Below are 17,507 nucleotides of genomic sequence, written 5' to 3'. Positions count from 1 at the left end.
GGTAAACTCAGCTATTTTAAATTACAATATAGTGTTAATCAATTAATTTTAATTTTATTCATGTCCTGTAATCTAAATCTAAGATGAGGATTTCTACACCACGGTACGCCGGGTAATCTTGATTGTATTTTTTACACATGCCACTATAGTTATTTAGATATATGTTGGATATTTGTCAACCCTTCCATTTTATAAACTATATATTATTCTGGAAAACGTAATGTATACAAGCATGTTTTCGTAAGAGCTAAAATACATATCTTTAAAAACAATGCGTCAACATATTTTAGGATAATTCGCAACAGATAGTAGTTTCTTGTGGCTTGTCTATTGTCCCCACACCCAAATGTGAGGAAATCGTTTATTACACTCACGAATATTATCATATGTTTAATTAATTGTACGCAATAACCTGTTTAAAATGCTGCATGATGTATACACTATCGGTAGTGAATAGCACAAAAACGGCTGTTGTGTTGTTATATAGGCACATCCAACGGAATAAAACCATAAAACGTTTAAAAACATGTGCGTTAATTACAACCTGTATGCATACAGACTAACAGACTATACACTGTTACGGGTGTGCTCTCTTCTGAATTTCATTTTATTTTGCGGCCTATTTTCAATTGTTTTTATTTTTCATTTTATTAGCATACAATTCCTCTTTTTACACTCGCCTCAATGGAACGCGAATATATCCGCTTAAAATGTTATTACCGTCAACCGCCGAAAGCAGATTTTCTTCCGTGTAAAAGCTCTCCTCATATTTCTACAAGCAGATTCTAAACCAGTGACTTCCCAACACCACACCAACCTCCAACAATCCACAATTCTAAATTCTCTTCCCAGAAACAAGTGTTACATCAAATCAAATAAAATCGATTTTTAGAAAATAGTGAATGCAACAAGCCATGTAAAAAGAGAGAGGATGTGTACGTCTACAGACAGTGTCAATGTGTGTCCAGCAGTGACTACAAAACTGGATGTCGGTGAGTCCCCTCAGTACTTTCACGCTATTCCGCGTGGCAGAAACACTGACAGAGAAAACTGAATCGGTGTACATACGTGGACGTCAATGATATGCGTGCTTAGTAAAATCCTTAAATATTTAAATCACCATTTTGAATTATGCAATTTACATTCTAGGCAACAGATTGTGTAATGTACTTTTTTTTTACTATCATTTGCTTATAACATGTTTATTAAACTAAATACTAAATTTTGATTTGTAAATATTGCTACTTATTTCTGTTGTACATCAATATTTGTGTCAGTATTTTGTCCAGGAGTGTTTCTTATACTCGAGAAAATCTTAGATGACATATCCAAATATACTTACTGCAGTAAGCCTCACTAATACCTTACGATTGGTGAGATACAGGGGATGCAGTCATTTCTACACATTAATAAATTTCAGTAGTTTATTTTTGTAATCTATAAAATTAAAACCTGCCAAAGTGTTAGAACGAGATAATGCTTCAGATGAAGGTCAAAACCCGCTCATTTTATCCTTATATTTTGGGTATTGTACAGTAAGCTGAAAACTCTGTTTCGCAAACGATATACACATGTTAATCTGATCATTAATTGCGTTAAAGTTATCGAAGAGAACTGAAAGTGATTTGGATATGTGGGAACCGTTTTTCGTGATTTGTGTGTAATTAGCATGTGCAAAGAAAAGATGATTTGCGATTTTTGAAACTTGACGAATCGCACATGGTCAACTGCACTTGCTCAACAGGCCATTTTGTAAATTCCAATTATTCTATCTGCTAAATCTCACACTTGTTAATATTGTAGTCCAATGTGTCTCTCCAAATCTTCGAGGTATTCGAGAAAGCACACACGGTGAGAGACAAATTTGTTTCATCCTGGAAGTTGTTATTCTTATTAGATGAGTTGACATGCGAACATAATTACAGTTTCAAATAATATATTGTGCATGAATAAACCACACCGATATGTCTTACGATTGGTGAGATACAGGGGTTGCAGTTATTTCCCTAACCCTTTGCTTCACGTAGATGCTTTCAATTGACCCCAAGATTTTCGAATTTATATTTCTCAGCTGAACGCACGTTATTCCACTTCTCTAGTATTCATTGATAGTATCATGAAAAAATAAATGTAAAAAAAATCAGAAAAAAAAACAAATTTACATGTAGCTATTGGTATGCTGATTTTATCCGTCATTTTAATAAAAAAAATAAGTGCGATATAAGAATTGTTTATGCATCTTTATAAGAAGCTTCGATTGTGGCTTGTCATGCTTTTTTTACAGATGAGTCATATTTATTAGGCTACAGACTACATAAAGATAATGATTAATGTGATAAACTGATCGCTAGCTGAAACGTGAAAGATCTTTTGAGAAGATTGAGGATAATTAATGTAATGAATCAACTTTGATACTTATGAGAACCGTTTATGGCATGAATATGTTTACATTGGATTTGAAGATGACCAAGTTGTAATCAACAGGGAAGTAGTCTTGTGGCAATGTATTCCACAGAGGAAAAGTCCTTGCGAAGAAAAATTTTTTGTTGAAATTTCGCCTGCCGCTGGTCACACGTTGGAGGAAAGTATAGTTATAGGAGATAAGCTAGTTATGGCTGTGAATGTTTACCAAGGGGTTGGCTAAGTAAAAATAAACTTCCTACTTTTTACATAGGTGGAATAATTGAAGGGAGTCGTGAAAGTTATCAAGTAGTTAAAACGTCATTCAATAAGTGTCGGGCCTAATAAATAAATAAATAAATAAATAAGATGGTTATAAATTAGTTACCTACACATGGCACTTAATAAAACTTGGCTCCAATTAGATTATTTTTTTTGCACAATTACAGTTAATTAAGCAAAGGTAATTTTGAAACAATTTCCAAACAATGCGCGTATATGAACGTCGCCGTGTTAAAGGAATGTTTTCTCATAGGAAAATACCGCTCAAGCAAATCAGTGGTTTGGTAATGTTATTAACCCTCGTCTTCATTCGTAACGACGATTTAGAAATGGTATGTTGACTTTAATCGTTGTCCTACAGAATTAAGTGATGACAAACGTTCTGTCCACTCAAATTCTGCATTTATCCTGGAATGAATAAAATAAGCTTATAAACTCAGTCGAAAATTCTCAGATGCATCCACGCATTCTTATTAGTGTATCTGTCTGTCCATTCTCTTTCTGATCGGTCAGTTACAGGTCAGTTTGAAGTGAAAGTTTTAAAGATAAACACAGAAGATTGAATGGCCGCATCTTTTATACGGGTCCTTTCTTGTTTCGTATTATTTTTATTATTATTATTATAGGATCAGTCGTGTCTAAGGTGGTTATCTTTAGAAGGATCTAATCAGTCAAGTCATTATAAAAGCCTCTATGAGTTAAATGACTACTAAATCGCCTGCCGATGAACAATGGGGAAAAAGTTGGGTAGATTGGCATTTCTGTTATTTACTAAGTGTATTTCAGTCGACGATTTCCCAAACGTCACGGAACCTCCCCATCCCGACCTGGGCATAAGCTGCAACAAGTGGTCGGTCCACATTTTCAGCCTACCAAATTGGGGAGCGGAGTGTTCAATGGGGTTTGGTGGAGGTTTGAATAACGAGCTGGGTTACAAAGTCGGAATAGTTGAGAAGAATAGTTCATATATATATATATATATATATATATATATATATATATATATGTGTGTGTGTGTGTGTGTGTGTCTGTGTGTCTGTCTGTTGTTTAGGGGTTTGGGGGTTTTGTGTGTGTGTATATATACATCAAGCTGAGTTACAAAGACTGAATAGCTTAGAAGAACAGCTCATATATATATATATATATATATATATATATATATATATTTCTTTGTAAATATGCTTTATTCTCTTATACTTCCTTTTTATTTATACCAATCCTTATTTAAGAAGCTCAATGTAATTATAGAGCATATAATGAATGAATAGCAAATAATGTTCACCATCTCAAATAGAGACAATAAATAATAAAAAAAGAATGAAAGGAAGCACAGACTAATATATATATATACACCACACACACACACACACACACACACATATATATATATATACACACACACACATATATATATATATGTGTGTGTGTGTGTGTGTGTGTGTGTGTGTGTGTGTGTGTGTGTATATGATTGTTGAGCTGGATTAAATCCGACGATATGAAATAAAATGGAGGTGGAAGAACGCTTTATGCGGGCTTCTTCAAGAGGGATGGCCATCCCTCTTGAAGAAGCCCGCATAAATCGGGCGAAACGTTAAGTATCCAGGTCCTTCCACCTCCATTTTATTTCATATATATATATATATATATATATATATATATATATATATATATATATTGTAGTCTGTGATTATTTTATTTTATTCTTTCACGCGCTCTCTCTCTCTCTCTCTCTCTCTCTTTCTCACAAATTTTCATTTTTTATCTTTTCGCTTTTCGTGGAGGAAGAAAAACCACCCCTTTATCAAAATAGACCGATATTAAATATCTATATTGTTCGTATAAATCTATGTGTGTGCGTGCGTGAGGCTGCATAATACGTGTGTGTTCTTTCTTTTTTTAAAAAATGATTTTCTTCATGTTGTGGATGGGACATTTTTATCGATGCTAAACATTCACCTACTATCTCATACATTCCAACCGAAGAATCTGTTTTAATATACTAACGATACCGTTAGCTACAATTGTTTGTATCTCTCTTGCACTTTCACCAGGTTTATTTGCTAGGTAGTTATGAAAATTATTTTTCATGAGTTCAGTTGGTCCTCTTATTATTGAAATGATGAAGATTTTCCTTAAATGGAATTTTTTTTTTCAGAACACCTTGATATTTCGTTATCACATTTGCTCTGTGCTGTCTGTATTCGTATGTTTTATGACACGTGTCAAACAGCCATACTCAAGCCGTACAGATGGGACAATTGTATAAACAAAAATGCGCAGAAATATATCGGGCATATACTTGCATACAGACATACAGTACTGTGCGTATTGTTCTATCCCTATGTCCGGCTGTGTATGCGTATGCACAGTAAAAGTGGAAGATGGAGAGGGAACGAGGGAAGGTCGAACGAATACAGGGCGAGATATAAGAATGTTGCGTTCATATGTGGGATGATAATTGCAGTGTTTGTCGATGTGAAGGAACAGAAAACAGGATCGAGAAAAGAAAGGACAAATAGATAGAGAGAGGCATAGAGAGAGAAAGAGATAGAGCGAGAGAACGAGAAGCAAATCGAGATGATTCGATAAAGAAAGGGGTGATGATGAGTATAAAAAGAGAAACAAATATATAGACAGAGATAATATATAAATATTAAAGCATGGAAAAGGCTGAACTATGAAGTGAAATATACACATTATGTGAGCATTCCAAGTTTTTCACGTGTTTAAATACATTTTTTTACTAGAACAAAGTGAAATATCTATACTAATACTACAATCCATCTTTTCTCCCTTCACTCAAGAAGAAGGAATCTTTCTAGACTAAAGCAATTTTTATCTTGTCCTCCCCGTAATTTAAGGGTAGACTGATTTTTTTTTACTGGGAATAAACTGTAGTATTACAACTACACTTCCTTCTGTCCGTCCCCGGTTACTGATGAAGACATTCCCATAAACTGAGAAAATTTAATTTTTTGCTCAAATACAGAGTGCCCATTTGAGGGAGGGGGGATGCTACTTACACAAAAAAAACTGACCTTATGTCTAATGCTGCCTTTCTGGAAAGGCAAGTAAATAACGACTGGGAGGGAGAATAACAGAAACATACGATACCTAACTAATCATTCCTAGTTTGAAATTTATGTCCACGTTTGCTGATTGGACCAACTAGCAAAATTATGGTAACTATATCAGTTAGCAAGCGGAGGTCGTGCTGGGGAGAGGAAATGGCGCTGATTTGTTGTCTAGCTGACAGCTCGGCTAAACGGATATTTTGGGGGGTCGGTTTCGAAAAGCAAGGCTCTGAAAAGGTCTGTTTGCGAATGAGTTGGCTGGGGTTACAATTAAAAAGGCCATAATTCCCTTTTACGTATCTAAAGTTGTTGAACATCTACGCTACAGTTCCTCGACACAAATTTTGGTACAACTGGAATGAATATTAATGTCGTAAGAAAATAACAAAACTCTTTTACGATGTATTAATTTGTGAACAAAAACAAGTATTCTTCCTCTAAAATTATGTAGACCAATTTTCTGGTAACGTTGTCTGAACCGAAATCACACGTTCCCAATTTTCCAAGAGATTACATGGAAGTAGTAAGCTGTAGAAACTTGTCATGAGAATGCTTATGTCAGTGCGACATCTGTTCCAACTAAGGATAGCGAAATATAGAATAAGCCATTACCTCTTTTGGTAGGCTATTTCACAGAAAATTATGTTTTTATTATATTCCGAAGACAGTGCCGATGGAATATCTTTGCAGACGTGCACAAAATCCGTGACTTGGCGCTGGTCTTAAAAAAAAAACCCTGAAAAATTGATTTAAGTTTCCATTGCACCTACATTACTTACAATAAGGTAAGTATTAGCGCCAAATATAAACACACTTATGTTGTATTAAGAGATGTTAAGAGAATTATCAATAGATGAGTTTGAGCGATACACAATATAAATGTAGTGTCGAGACGGCAGCAGTAGAAAATACGGGGGGGGGGATCAGCTCTAAAAGAAATTTAGCGGAAAAAGACTAAAATGATTATTTGAATTATATTAATCGTTTTTTTTTATAACAGCAGAGCTCAGTTGATTTTATAAAACTTTTTATTACATATAAATTAATAACGTGAATTATATTTTACTACTTTCCAGACATGAAGTCAAGTGTGAGTTTGATGAAAATGTTTCTCTGTGACAAACTGGATTCGAACTTGGCACAACCAAGTTTGCAGTTTCTGTCCTTAGCCACAATTATTCCCCAATTATCATATACTCTCTACAAAAGTCTATAAAAGTAAGAATGTGTGTATGAGGACACTTCTCAATTTATATACCCAAGGTATTTTTTATCTACAGACTTGAATTCTATGATATAGTTTTCGGTCATCTGTAAAACTTTTTAATTGGTTTCATCCGGAAAAGGGGCTGTTAAGGGGGCAAAACTGAAAAATTGGTACTTATGGTTATCGGACTTTATCTGTTTGTCAACTGTTTCACGAGTTTTGAAAATACTTTTTAAAGATCGTGGTAAGATGGCCTAATGATTATGGTACTTGAACTGCTGTCTTTAGGTGTTATTTCGATCTCAGCTGGAGTATTTTTTTTTTACTTACAAGAAGTGAGCTATTTAGAAAAAACATAATATTCGAACGCACATGTCTCGGTTTCTTACCGTTTTTTTTAATTCATTTTTTAAAGGAATTTAACGTTACGTTTAATACCGGTAACGCCGGGTACATCTTCTAGTATAACATAATAATAAATTATTTATAATATTTCTATTAGCTTGAACAATATCCGTTTCAAGAGTAGTAAAATTCATATTCTAGACACATTTTAATACGTCTAATGAAAGCCTTTGTCCATCTCCGCCATTTGTTTTCTACACGATTGTGAAAGTGAGTGGAGAAGAATATAGTCCAACTTACGATCTTTTTAACACTTATCTTCGAGTGGCATTAATGCCTTGATAAGACACTTTACTGTAGTGTAAATAAATAAATATCAGTTTCTCAGGAATTATAAATTCACATCAATGTTAGATATTAAGGAGCTACCACTTTAATCTAATCCACAATGAAACTGTTACTGGATTATAAGCGCACTAATTTACTTAGAAACTATTTGCCATTTTTTATTCCTTTTTTTTTTTTTTTTTTGGCAGCGTTTGATTCTGTGTTTCCAAATAAAAACATCTTCAATTATTTGAGGAAATCTTGAAAGTGGACAAAAATACATCTTAGATGTTATTTGCGTCCTACATTTTAACGGGGAACAAAAACAAACGGAAGACACAATTTGTGTTGGTGTATACAGGTGTCTCGCCGGGGGCTAGACTTTCAAATGTTTACTATCTGGAGAGTTTAAAATATTTAGAAAAGAAGGTTGAATCTCTAAAAAGAACAAATGAGAAAAAAAGAACAGAAACTATTTGTGCAAAATTGTATCGCAGATGTCGACAGTTTTTTGCCGGCAATTTGAAAAGCAATTTTGCGTTTTCGTCCAGATGCTTATGCCAATGGGAGTTTTTGTCTTTTAAAACGGAAGAGAAGCAAATGTGTTACCGGGTTTATACTTGCAATTTATTATTATTATTATTATTATTATTATTATTATTATTATTATTATTATTATTATTATTATTATTATTATTATTATTATCATCATTATTATTATCATCATTATTATTATTATTATTATTATTATTATTATTATTATTATCATCATCATTATCATTATTATTATTATTATTATTATTATTATTATTATTATTATCATCATTATCATTATTATTATTATTGTTGTTGTTGTTTACTCCCTTGGAGTTTTCACACGAGTCATTATCAGTGATGTCTGGCTGGCAAAAAACCTGGGTGTCCCCTAGAGTCTGGGTGACGTAAAGTCTCCTCGTGTCTTTCTCTTTCCATAACAGTTTCAAATTATTTTGCACTGTGGCAACAGTCGCTTACCATTGATTTATAGCTTGCGCCGAACATTGCTTTTTTTCTAAACTTCCCAAGCTTATAATGCACTCTTCCACTATTGACATAGTCAGTTTTGTAATAATAATAATAATAATAATGATAATAATAATAATAATAATAATAATAATAATAATAATAATAATAATAAAATTTCCAAGTGAATTTGCATTATCGAAAATTCATTTGCAAATATTATCAGAAAGTGTGAAGAGCACTGGAGAACTGGAGAGACTTGGTGTCACTCAGCTTCCAGAGAACACCACAGACAGGCTGTTTTAAAGGAGATATCCTTTATGACCTGTGTGATAGCTACTACTACTACTACTACTACTACTACCAATACTAATAATAATAACACAGGGAACGAAGAACACCGAAGCTGCATATCTACAAGTTCTACACCCCCATCATGCATCCCCCCCATAATTTCACCACCGCTCCTCCCAAAATAAAAGTGACACCAAAGAGCTTAGAAGGGTCAAGAAGGACTGAAAGACCGAAGAGAGAGCGCCAGCCAGACCTCGGTTGGACAAGCGCAAAGAGAAGTGTGACTTTGGGGAGGCTTAGTGCCACTCAAATTCCAGTATAAACCAATGGTCACTGCCGGCGAGAAATCAATGGTAAGAGGTTGTTGCGATGATGCAAATTCATTTGCAAATGCTATCGAAGGAGGTAGAGAGAACTGGACGTCTGGGAAGACTTGTTGTCACTCAACCTCCAGAGAACACCACAGGCTTCCAACCAGATCGTTTGTTGACTTGTGTAAAAGCTCCATGTCAGCCAATAATAATAATAATAATAATAATAATAATAATAATTATTATTATTATTATTATTATTATTATTATTATTATTATTATTATTTACCCACTGGAAGTTCCACGCGAGTAATTGCTTGTGTTCGACGCCTAGCAACAATAGATGAGTGGAGGCAACTGATTATCTAAATGAAGAACTGTGATACAGCGAAGCAGTTTATGTATGCATGACTATATATGTGTGTGTGTGTGTGTGTGTGTGCGCACGCGCGCGTGTGTATGCGTGCATGTGTTGGAGTGTAACATATACACGTCCATAAGCAACTGTTTGTATCATCGGTGTAGTTTGATGTGACATATGGATATGAACCTTAGATACAATATGAGGTGTACGTATGCGTGTATTTTCACTTTTCCTCGGTTCCCAACCTAAATTTTTACATTGTTCTAGGTGGTTGAACCTTGACCGAAGACAAAAAACATCTCTTACTGTTGACGTCATGGTGAGCAGCATCTAGTTCGAGAAATGAACTCAGTAACATCATTTTATCAAAAAATGCATTGTTATCTTCTGTACTTGAATGTAATTTGGACAAACACTTGTTTTTTTGTTGTTGTTTTCGTTAACTTCTAGATGCGTCCAATCATGGTTATAAATAGTTGTTTTTGTTACACTTAAATCTGAAAATATATGTGTGCATTCCGCCACGTGTAGTAAAAAAAATAGGATTTATATCGATCTGTCACGTTTAAATTTGAAATTATATTTTCGTTATATGGTAACGCTTAATAATAAAATAGCATTACATGTTTTAAATTATCAGGTTAAAAATTGATTTTGTTTGTCGATCAGGTTAAAAATTGTCGGGTTAAATATTGTCTAGTGTAAAATTGTGTTTTTCTCGATTTGTCATGCTTAAAAATGAAATTACGCTTTCGTTTGTCTGCCATGCATAAGTTTGAAATAGCATATCCGTCGTTTGGTTACACTTTGCATTAAAATAACATTTTCGTTTGTCTACCGCGATTGAGTTTGAAATAATATTTGATACGCCAGCATGGGTCTATGATAGCTTACGTAAGCTTGTATGTGGGTGTGTAATCGATTTTATAACCCATGTCGATATCCAATGGCTCGCCCGTGTCTCATCGATTTCTGGTTATTTTATTTTATTTGTTAATGTTAGTTTATTAGATACATACTTACTCAAGCATAAGTTTACATGTCTCCCGAAACAGTCTGAGACAACTCTAATGCCTACTAGATAGTATACCCGAGTGTGTAAGCTCTCTCTCTCTATCTATCTCTCTCTCTCTCTCTCTCTCTCTCTGTACAAGGGTTTGTTAGGATAACATTACATTTAGATACGTACTTCCCTCTACGATTAAGTATCCAAAGCAGCATAGTATTCGTAGGACAAAATAGAATGTGCTCATACAATACAACAAATGTGAATTTCTTTCCGTCTTCTCATCCTTGTCATCTTCATCTCTTCATCACTGGAACATAAGAGGGCTTCCCCATATAAAAGTGATAACACTTTTAGTAACAGCACTTAGCTGAATACTCCACCAGACTTGAAAACTTCTTATCCCAAAATTAGTTAAGATCAAGAGACTACAGGAAAGATATAGTTAACTGGTCATATAACACAGTAAACTGGTCAATTAGTTGAAGGAAAATAAATGCTTTCCACTTCTTTACTGAATTAAAAAGTAATAGACAATTTAATGGAAAATAAGATCATTTAGGTATCTCATGTAGAGGTTAAGCGGTAATCCCAGTTAGGAGTCGCTTGATTTTTAAGAACTTTCATAGAAGTAAAATGAAACTAAACATCGTACAATTTTGATTCTTTAGTTTAGTTATGTGGATAGATATAAGAATTTAACGCTATAGAAAGTTACGATTAAGGGTAGTTGAACGAAACTATTTATAGACAGGATCAATAGGAAATCTTAAATACTCTATAAAGATAGACAGATGCAACTTAAAGTTAGGAAATGAACACACAGGCCGTTCTACAAATACAAATATAAAACCGTGACTAAATTCTCCGTTTTGGTCAATGTGAAAAAATATTTCTAACTTAATAGGTCCTGCAGTCTCTGACAATCTCCATCCCTTGTGTCACGCCACTATGTTGCACTCATGTGCTTGTTTTATAATTACTTCCGCAGAATATGTTCGGATTAAATTATAAAACTTGTATATTTTAAAAGAGAATACTTGAGTAACTGCTAAATCCCACTTTAAAACAGCAGGGATCTCAGATGCCGGAAAACTCTTACATTGAAAATCTCTTTAATTATACCGCACAGCTTTACAATTCCCTGGTTGCTTTCTATTGCACCAAGAATACCAGCGTGCAGTATTTCACATGTAATGTTAACAATCAAATCTGCTCAAATCCCCACTCAGATTGTTCTTATAAATAGGAACTGTTATGCCCCACTGGAAATAAGCATTGTTTAGTGCAAATATAAATCAGTCGGTAAGGTAAATCGTTGGAAATAACATGACCTTCGTCAAATTAGTCTCCCAGTTTACGAGCTATCTGTTTGTGAGAAAGACACCTGAAAAGCATCGTGATACTGAGCTTGAGAAACGATGAGCATCAGTTGGTTCCATTGAAGGGTTGATAACGCAACAACACACGAACCGGAGTACTTAGACAAAAAATAAATAAATACATAAAATAAAATAAAGTTCTACAATCAGACGGAAAATAGTTTTGTTGGTGTTAGACTGTTTTTCCAGTCGTAAAAGAGCACACCTTTTAGGCTTTATCTTCTCTCTAAAAAGTTTATTGCTAATTCCAGCAAAGTACCCTAGGAACATTTTGTGCGCTTTTGAAAACTACAATTGACCGTGTGTCTAACCTCCTGGCAAGGATGGAAGTAGTATGAATTTAATTGTTTGTAAGTTGTTCTACTTAACATTTGAGGCATTGCACTGTGGAATTCATACCGGAAACATAAATAATTACTCATTATTTGAACCTTGAGCGAATATTTCTTTTACTGTGTATTTTGTTTTATTTTTCTCTTTCTATTTACAGAGGACTGTGAACGTGTCATATAATTTAACTAGCGTTTATTATAACGATGTTTATAACACGGATTCAGGCATGTACGCATTTTATTAGAACACAAGTCAACCACTTGAACATTGATGTCGGTTGCAATTGTCTATATTAATACACGTGTGTTTTGTTCATTCGTCCGTACGAGGGTTATGCTTTAGTTAGTTCTCATAAAAGGATAGACACCGTTATAGCGCTGAGTAGCAGGTCAAACAAATCTATTCAGATACTAATGGCAGGTAAGAGACGAGGTGAAGTAGAAGGACAAGAAAACAGAAAGTAATTCACATGTGTTGATGTATATAATTGGTGAGAGTGAGGGATTTTGTTATATAATTTTACAGTGAGACTTCAAAGGAATACGTTAGTTAAAAATAAGGTAGAAATGTTAACAGATTTTATTAAAAATATATCGTGCAGTTTTCATTTATTTGCGATACAATCAAAGTAACATTTGCTTAAATTTGTAAGTGGATTAAATGTTAATAATTATCTAGTACAAAAATCTAATAAATCAGGATTGCCTTTCTTTGACTATAAAGTAATTTGTTTAACGCAGGCAGATGTCGTAATATAAGTTACCCTCCTTTACGCTCTCTCTCTCTCTCTCTCTCTATATATATATATATGTGTGTGTGTGTGTGTGTGTGTGTGTGTCCGAAGGTTAAAAAAGATGGATGGCGTATATTTTATAATTGAAATATTATTAAAGGTTTGATAGCTTGTCATAGACGAACAAGATTTCGCTTAAACTACGTTTTAGTCAAAGTAAATGTGATATTATAAACTGCTCTCTACTCAGCCGATATCCCTTAGAAACACTAACGACGTGACATAAGTCAACAGCAATTAGGAAGGCTGACAGATTCATTGCATTAAACGAACAGTATAACGCCCTCGCGTTTGATTATTAGTTTTTAGGTTCTTGGATACGATAAGTTGAGTAAAAATGATATGGTCAAGTCCAGTTGTAAACTAAAAGGTCATAGTGAAGAGGAATGTATATTTAGGATTTCTGGTCAAGAGTAAATATATTTCAGAAACTGGCTGTCTGGAATGGCTCAGTTCGAGAGGATCGCCAGAGAGTCCCAGACATAAAAACTGCGTGTTGAGCAAAGAAGATTGCCATTGAGGCTGACACAACCTAATAACGATCAATAAACAGTGTTTGGATTTCGCACATACATCTATCATAATGGTGTCATACCTACACCTTGTCTGTGTTAATTTTACCGTAGTGCGATTGTTGAGACGTTCATTGGGATAAATATATTTGTACGTCAAACACATAAAACTCTGATGTATGCTGCGAATACAAATTATAGTATGGCTTGTTATACAATGCTATAAACGGATAGATAAATGACGATAGTTAATACTAATCACCAGTACAACCCACACTCAAGTAAAGAACGTAATAGCAAGATATAAATTCATTGTTACGTATTAAATCTAAGGGACTGCGTTGGCATGCCGGGTAGCGGTTTTATATTGATAATGAATTTGACTTTTTGTAACCTCAGGCTTTTTCTTTTCTGGTGACTGACTTTCATTATAAACTCGTGACCCGAATTGAAAGATTGAGTATCGAAATATAGATTAATTTGTGTAGCCATTTTAAAATATTATTTAAAGATCTAGTTTGTATTGAGCACTTTTGAAAGAAACCCGTTTTTAAGTGAATGTTATTAATATTTTAACGATTTAAATGATATACGTGTCTGTGTAGTTTTTAATTTTCATATATATATATTTATATATATAAGTCTGTTGCCAAGGTCGCTGGAAAGATGGTGGGATCCTTCTACCGCTCCAGAAGATATCTCACTACTGATCACATACTCTATCTATATAAAAGCCAAGTACGTCCAAGGATGGAATACTGTTGCCATATCTGGGCAGGAGCTGTTAAAAACAGCCTATCCTACCTTGACAGAGTACAAAATAGACTTCGTGGCTTAGTGGGGGATGCCCTTTTCTCTTCCCTGCAACCTCTCTCCCACAGAAGAGACGTTGCGAGCCTATCCTTGTTTTATCGTTATTTCCATGACAGGTGCTCGTCTGAACTCCAATCTCTGGTCCCCCCTCGCCAATCTTTCACGAAAAACACCCGTCTAGCTGAATCCACTGTGAAAAATTTCCCCCACTCTATATCTGTGCCTAAATCAAAACGTGGATTCTATGAACAAAGCTTCTTTCTTAGAACGGCACGCCTGTGGAACTCTGTTCCGTCTGCCTGTTTCCCACCGGACTACAACTTGGATGTGTTCAAGTCCAACGTTAACAAATTCCTAATGAACCGCCCCCCTTAAGTAGACACTTCATCAAATCTCCACACTAACGTAATGTACTTGCAATAACCCTTATCTCTGAGTGGCTTCCGGGCCTTGATAAGTGGTGATCACTGTGTAAAATATATATATATATCTGTGTGTGTGCGTGTGTGTATGTGTGTGTGCGTGTATTAAGTTTAAGAAAACCCAATATTTTAAATACTTTAGAACGAGAAGGGGCATTGTACGAGTCAAGGAAACTCCCATAAAATAGATTGACGGGAGAGGAGACAGGCACTACAATTGCCCCAAGTCGAAGTTAATTATTATTATTTTTTTTGTCTGGCGTGATGAACATATTTAAAATGTTACTTAGTACAATGATGTTAATTTACAAATTACAATGACCACTATAATGTTGATATTAATTGTTGACAACACGTTTTTGATTTTTTTTGTTTTTGGTTTCATTTATACTTTTGAATTATTTTTTTTAAATAATATTGCTTGTTTTGTTTTTTTTATCTTGGTAGGTGTGTGACCAGTAGTCATGTGACCCACAGTCGACCTTCTCATTGGAAAAAGAGTAACGTCAGAACTTTTGCGTATGTAAAAACAAAACGATGTCCACATATCACACCCATAAACACACACACACACACACACACACACATATATATATGTATATATATATGACATTTTAGTCAGCCATTTAGTCAATGTAGTTACAATAGGAGGTAGACGTGGTTGCCCCAGTGTAAAACGGACGCTTTTAGGAGTGAGTGCTTATTTGAAAGATAATTTAAGTAAGGGGTGTAGCGGGAGAAAACAGAGAACAAAAAAGAGTCAAAGTTAGGAGGGAAAGGAAGAGAAAACGTCGCATGAGGAAGGTCAAAGAGGCAATAATTAGGAGTGGATTTCTACTGCATAAATTAATCATAACTGCCACCCACAACGACCAAGTCTGTTGCTAAAAAATGTTATTTCGTTACAACTTCTCGAATACGGAATTAGAGTGGAAATATTCAGCGTTTTATCCGTTTATAAACCAAGAAATTGTATAACGGAAAACATTCAAAAGGTAAGTAAATATATGTTATGTTCTCTCATATATGTTTAATTAGGTTAGCATAAAAAAATCTCAGTTTTTATATGTAGTCGAACGTGAAAAACGACAGCTTTTCTGCACCTACCTAATACATTTAAGTACGTACAAAATAATTATGCCACTGGTATATACATCTATCTATATATATTTATCAATCTTTCCATATCTCTCCCCCTCTCTCTCTCTCTCTCTCTCTCTACAAAATATATACATATAGTCAGTTAAATGCAGTACTGTTTCGTTGTATTATAGCTCATCAGTGTGGCTAGATCAATGCGCTCATCATATACATACATGTATATATGTGTGTGTATATTTATGCATATATATATATATACTATATATATATATATATACTAGCATGGGTGCCTGGCGTTGCCCGGGTATTTGGAGGTGTATGTTAAGCAAAAAGAAAAGCGCTCACTTTTTTATTTGACCCCTATTATGACCCCTTAAAATTTATTGTGTTGGGCTCAGATCAAGTTATTAAGTTAGATCCATTTCCAAGGAACCTATATCTAAAATATCAAGTGTGTAGACCCAAAATTGTCGGAGGAGGTTGGTAGAGTTCTCAAAGGTCAAATCGTTAAACTTTGACCACTTAATCGCCAAATTTCTGGCTGAAATCCGGTCATATCGATTTTCCCAAATCTCAGTACCCTGTATATCAAATTCCAATTCTGTAGACTAAAAATTGACAGTGTTATTGCGTAGGGAAATGTACACACGCAGACACACAGACACACACACACAGACACACGGACACTTTCATTTTTATAGATATACTAGCATTTCAGCCCGACCTTGCTCGGCTATTTGGAGGTGTATGTTGAGCAAAAAAAAAAAAAACGGTCAACTTTTTTAAATTTGACCCTCATTAATACCCCTTGAAATGTATTGTTTTGGGCTCAAATCGAATTATTAAGTTAGATCCATGTCCAAGGAACCTATATATAGAATTTCAAGTGTTTAGACCCAAAATTGTCGGAGGAGTTTGGTAGAGTTTTCAAAGGTCAAATCGTTGAACTTTGACCCCTTAATCGCTAAATTTCTGGCCCAAATTGAATCACATCGATTTTTCCAAATCTCAATACCTTGTATATCAAATTTCGAGTCTGTAGAATAAAAATTGACAGAGTTATTGCATATGGAAATGTACACATACAGACACTTTCACTTTTATAAGTACGGCCACCGTCAAACATGGCAGGTGAAAATGAATTTTGATATGCTTGCACTTGATATTGTGTTGAATATATCATTAACATATTAATAGAAAATGAAAGTATTACGTATGTAATTAGATTCATCATTTATTAATTATGATTCTCACTTCTAAATAAAATAGAAAAAAGGAAACATCCTTTGTTTTCTTTTTCTTATAATGAGGAAGATTTTTTCTCGAAATTATTTCAAGCGGTGTAAATTTTAAGTTATCATCTGACTTGCTATTTGCTTACTCGCTTTTCCAACTTGATTCACGCCGGATCTGGATTTTTTTCTCATTTACTTTCACATGACGAGATGAAGGTTATTTTCTCACTTGAGAATCACCGCTTATAAAATCCCAGAGGAAACTCCAAGATTAATGTTAAGTATTTACATGGTAAGTCATAAT

General features: G+C 34.3%; 1 long non-coding RNA gene across 1 annotated transcript in view; it reads left to right on the top strand.

The window, feature by feature from the left end:
• The window catches only part of LOC145296258 (uncharacterized), a 50,228-nt gene extending 34,804 nt beyond the window's left edge, over positions 1 to 15,424 (top strand). Inside the window, exon 3 of the long non-coding RNA XR_013869981.1 lies at positions 15,315 to 15,424. This is a non-coding gene — a long non-coding RNA (uncharacterized LOC145296258). The remainder of the gene's footprint in view (positions 1 to 15,314) is intronic.
• The last annotated feature ends 2,083 nt before the right edge of the window (positions 15,425 to 17,507 follow it).

Source organism: Euprymna scolopes, chromosome 16, assembly GCF_053919585.1.
Source record: "Euprymna scolopes isolate OS-2025 chromosome 16, ASM5391958v1, whole genome shotgun sequence".
In the NCBI taxonomy this organism is placed as follows: domain Eukaryota; kingdom Metazoa; phylum Mollusca; class Cephalopoda; order Sepiida; family Sepiolidae; genus Euprymna; species Euprymna scolopes.
The sequence above is the reverse complement of the archived record's forward strand: the minus strand, read 5'-3'. Positions and strand labels throughout refer to the sequence as shown.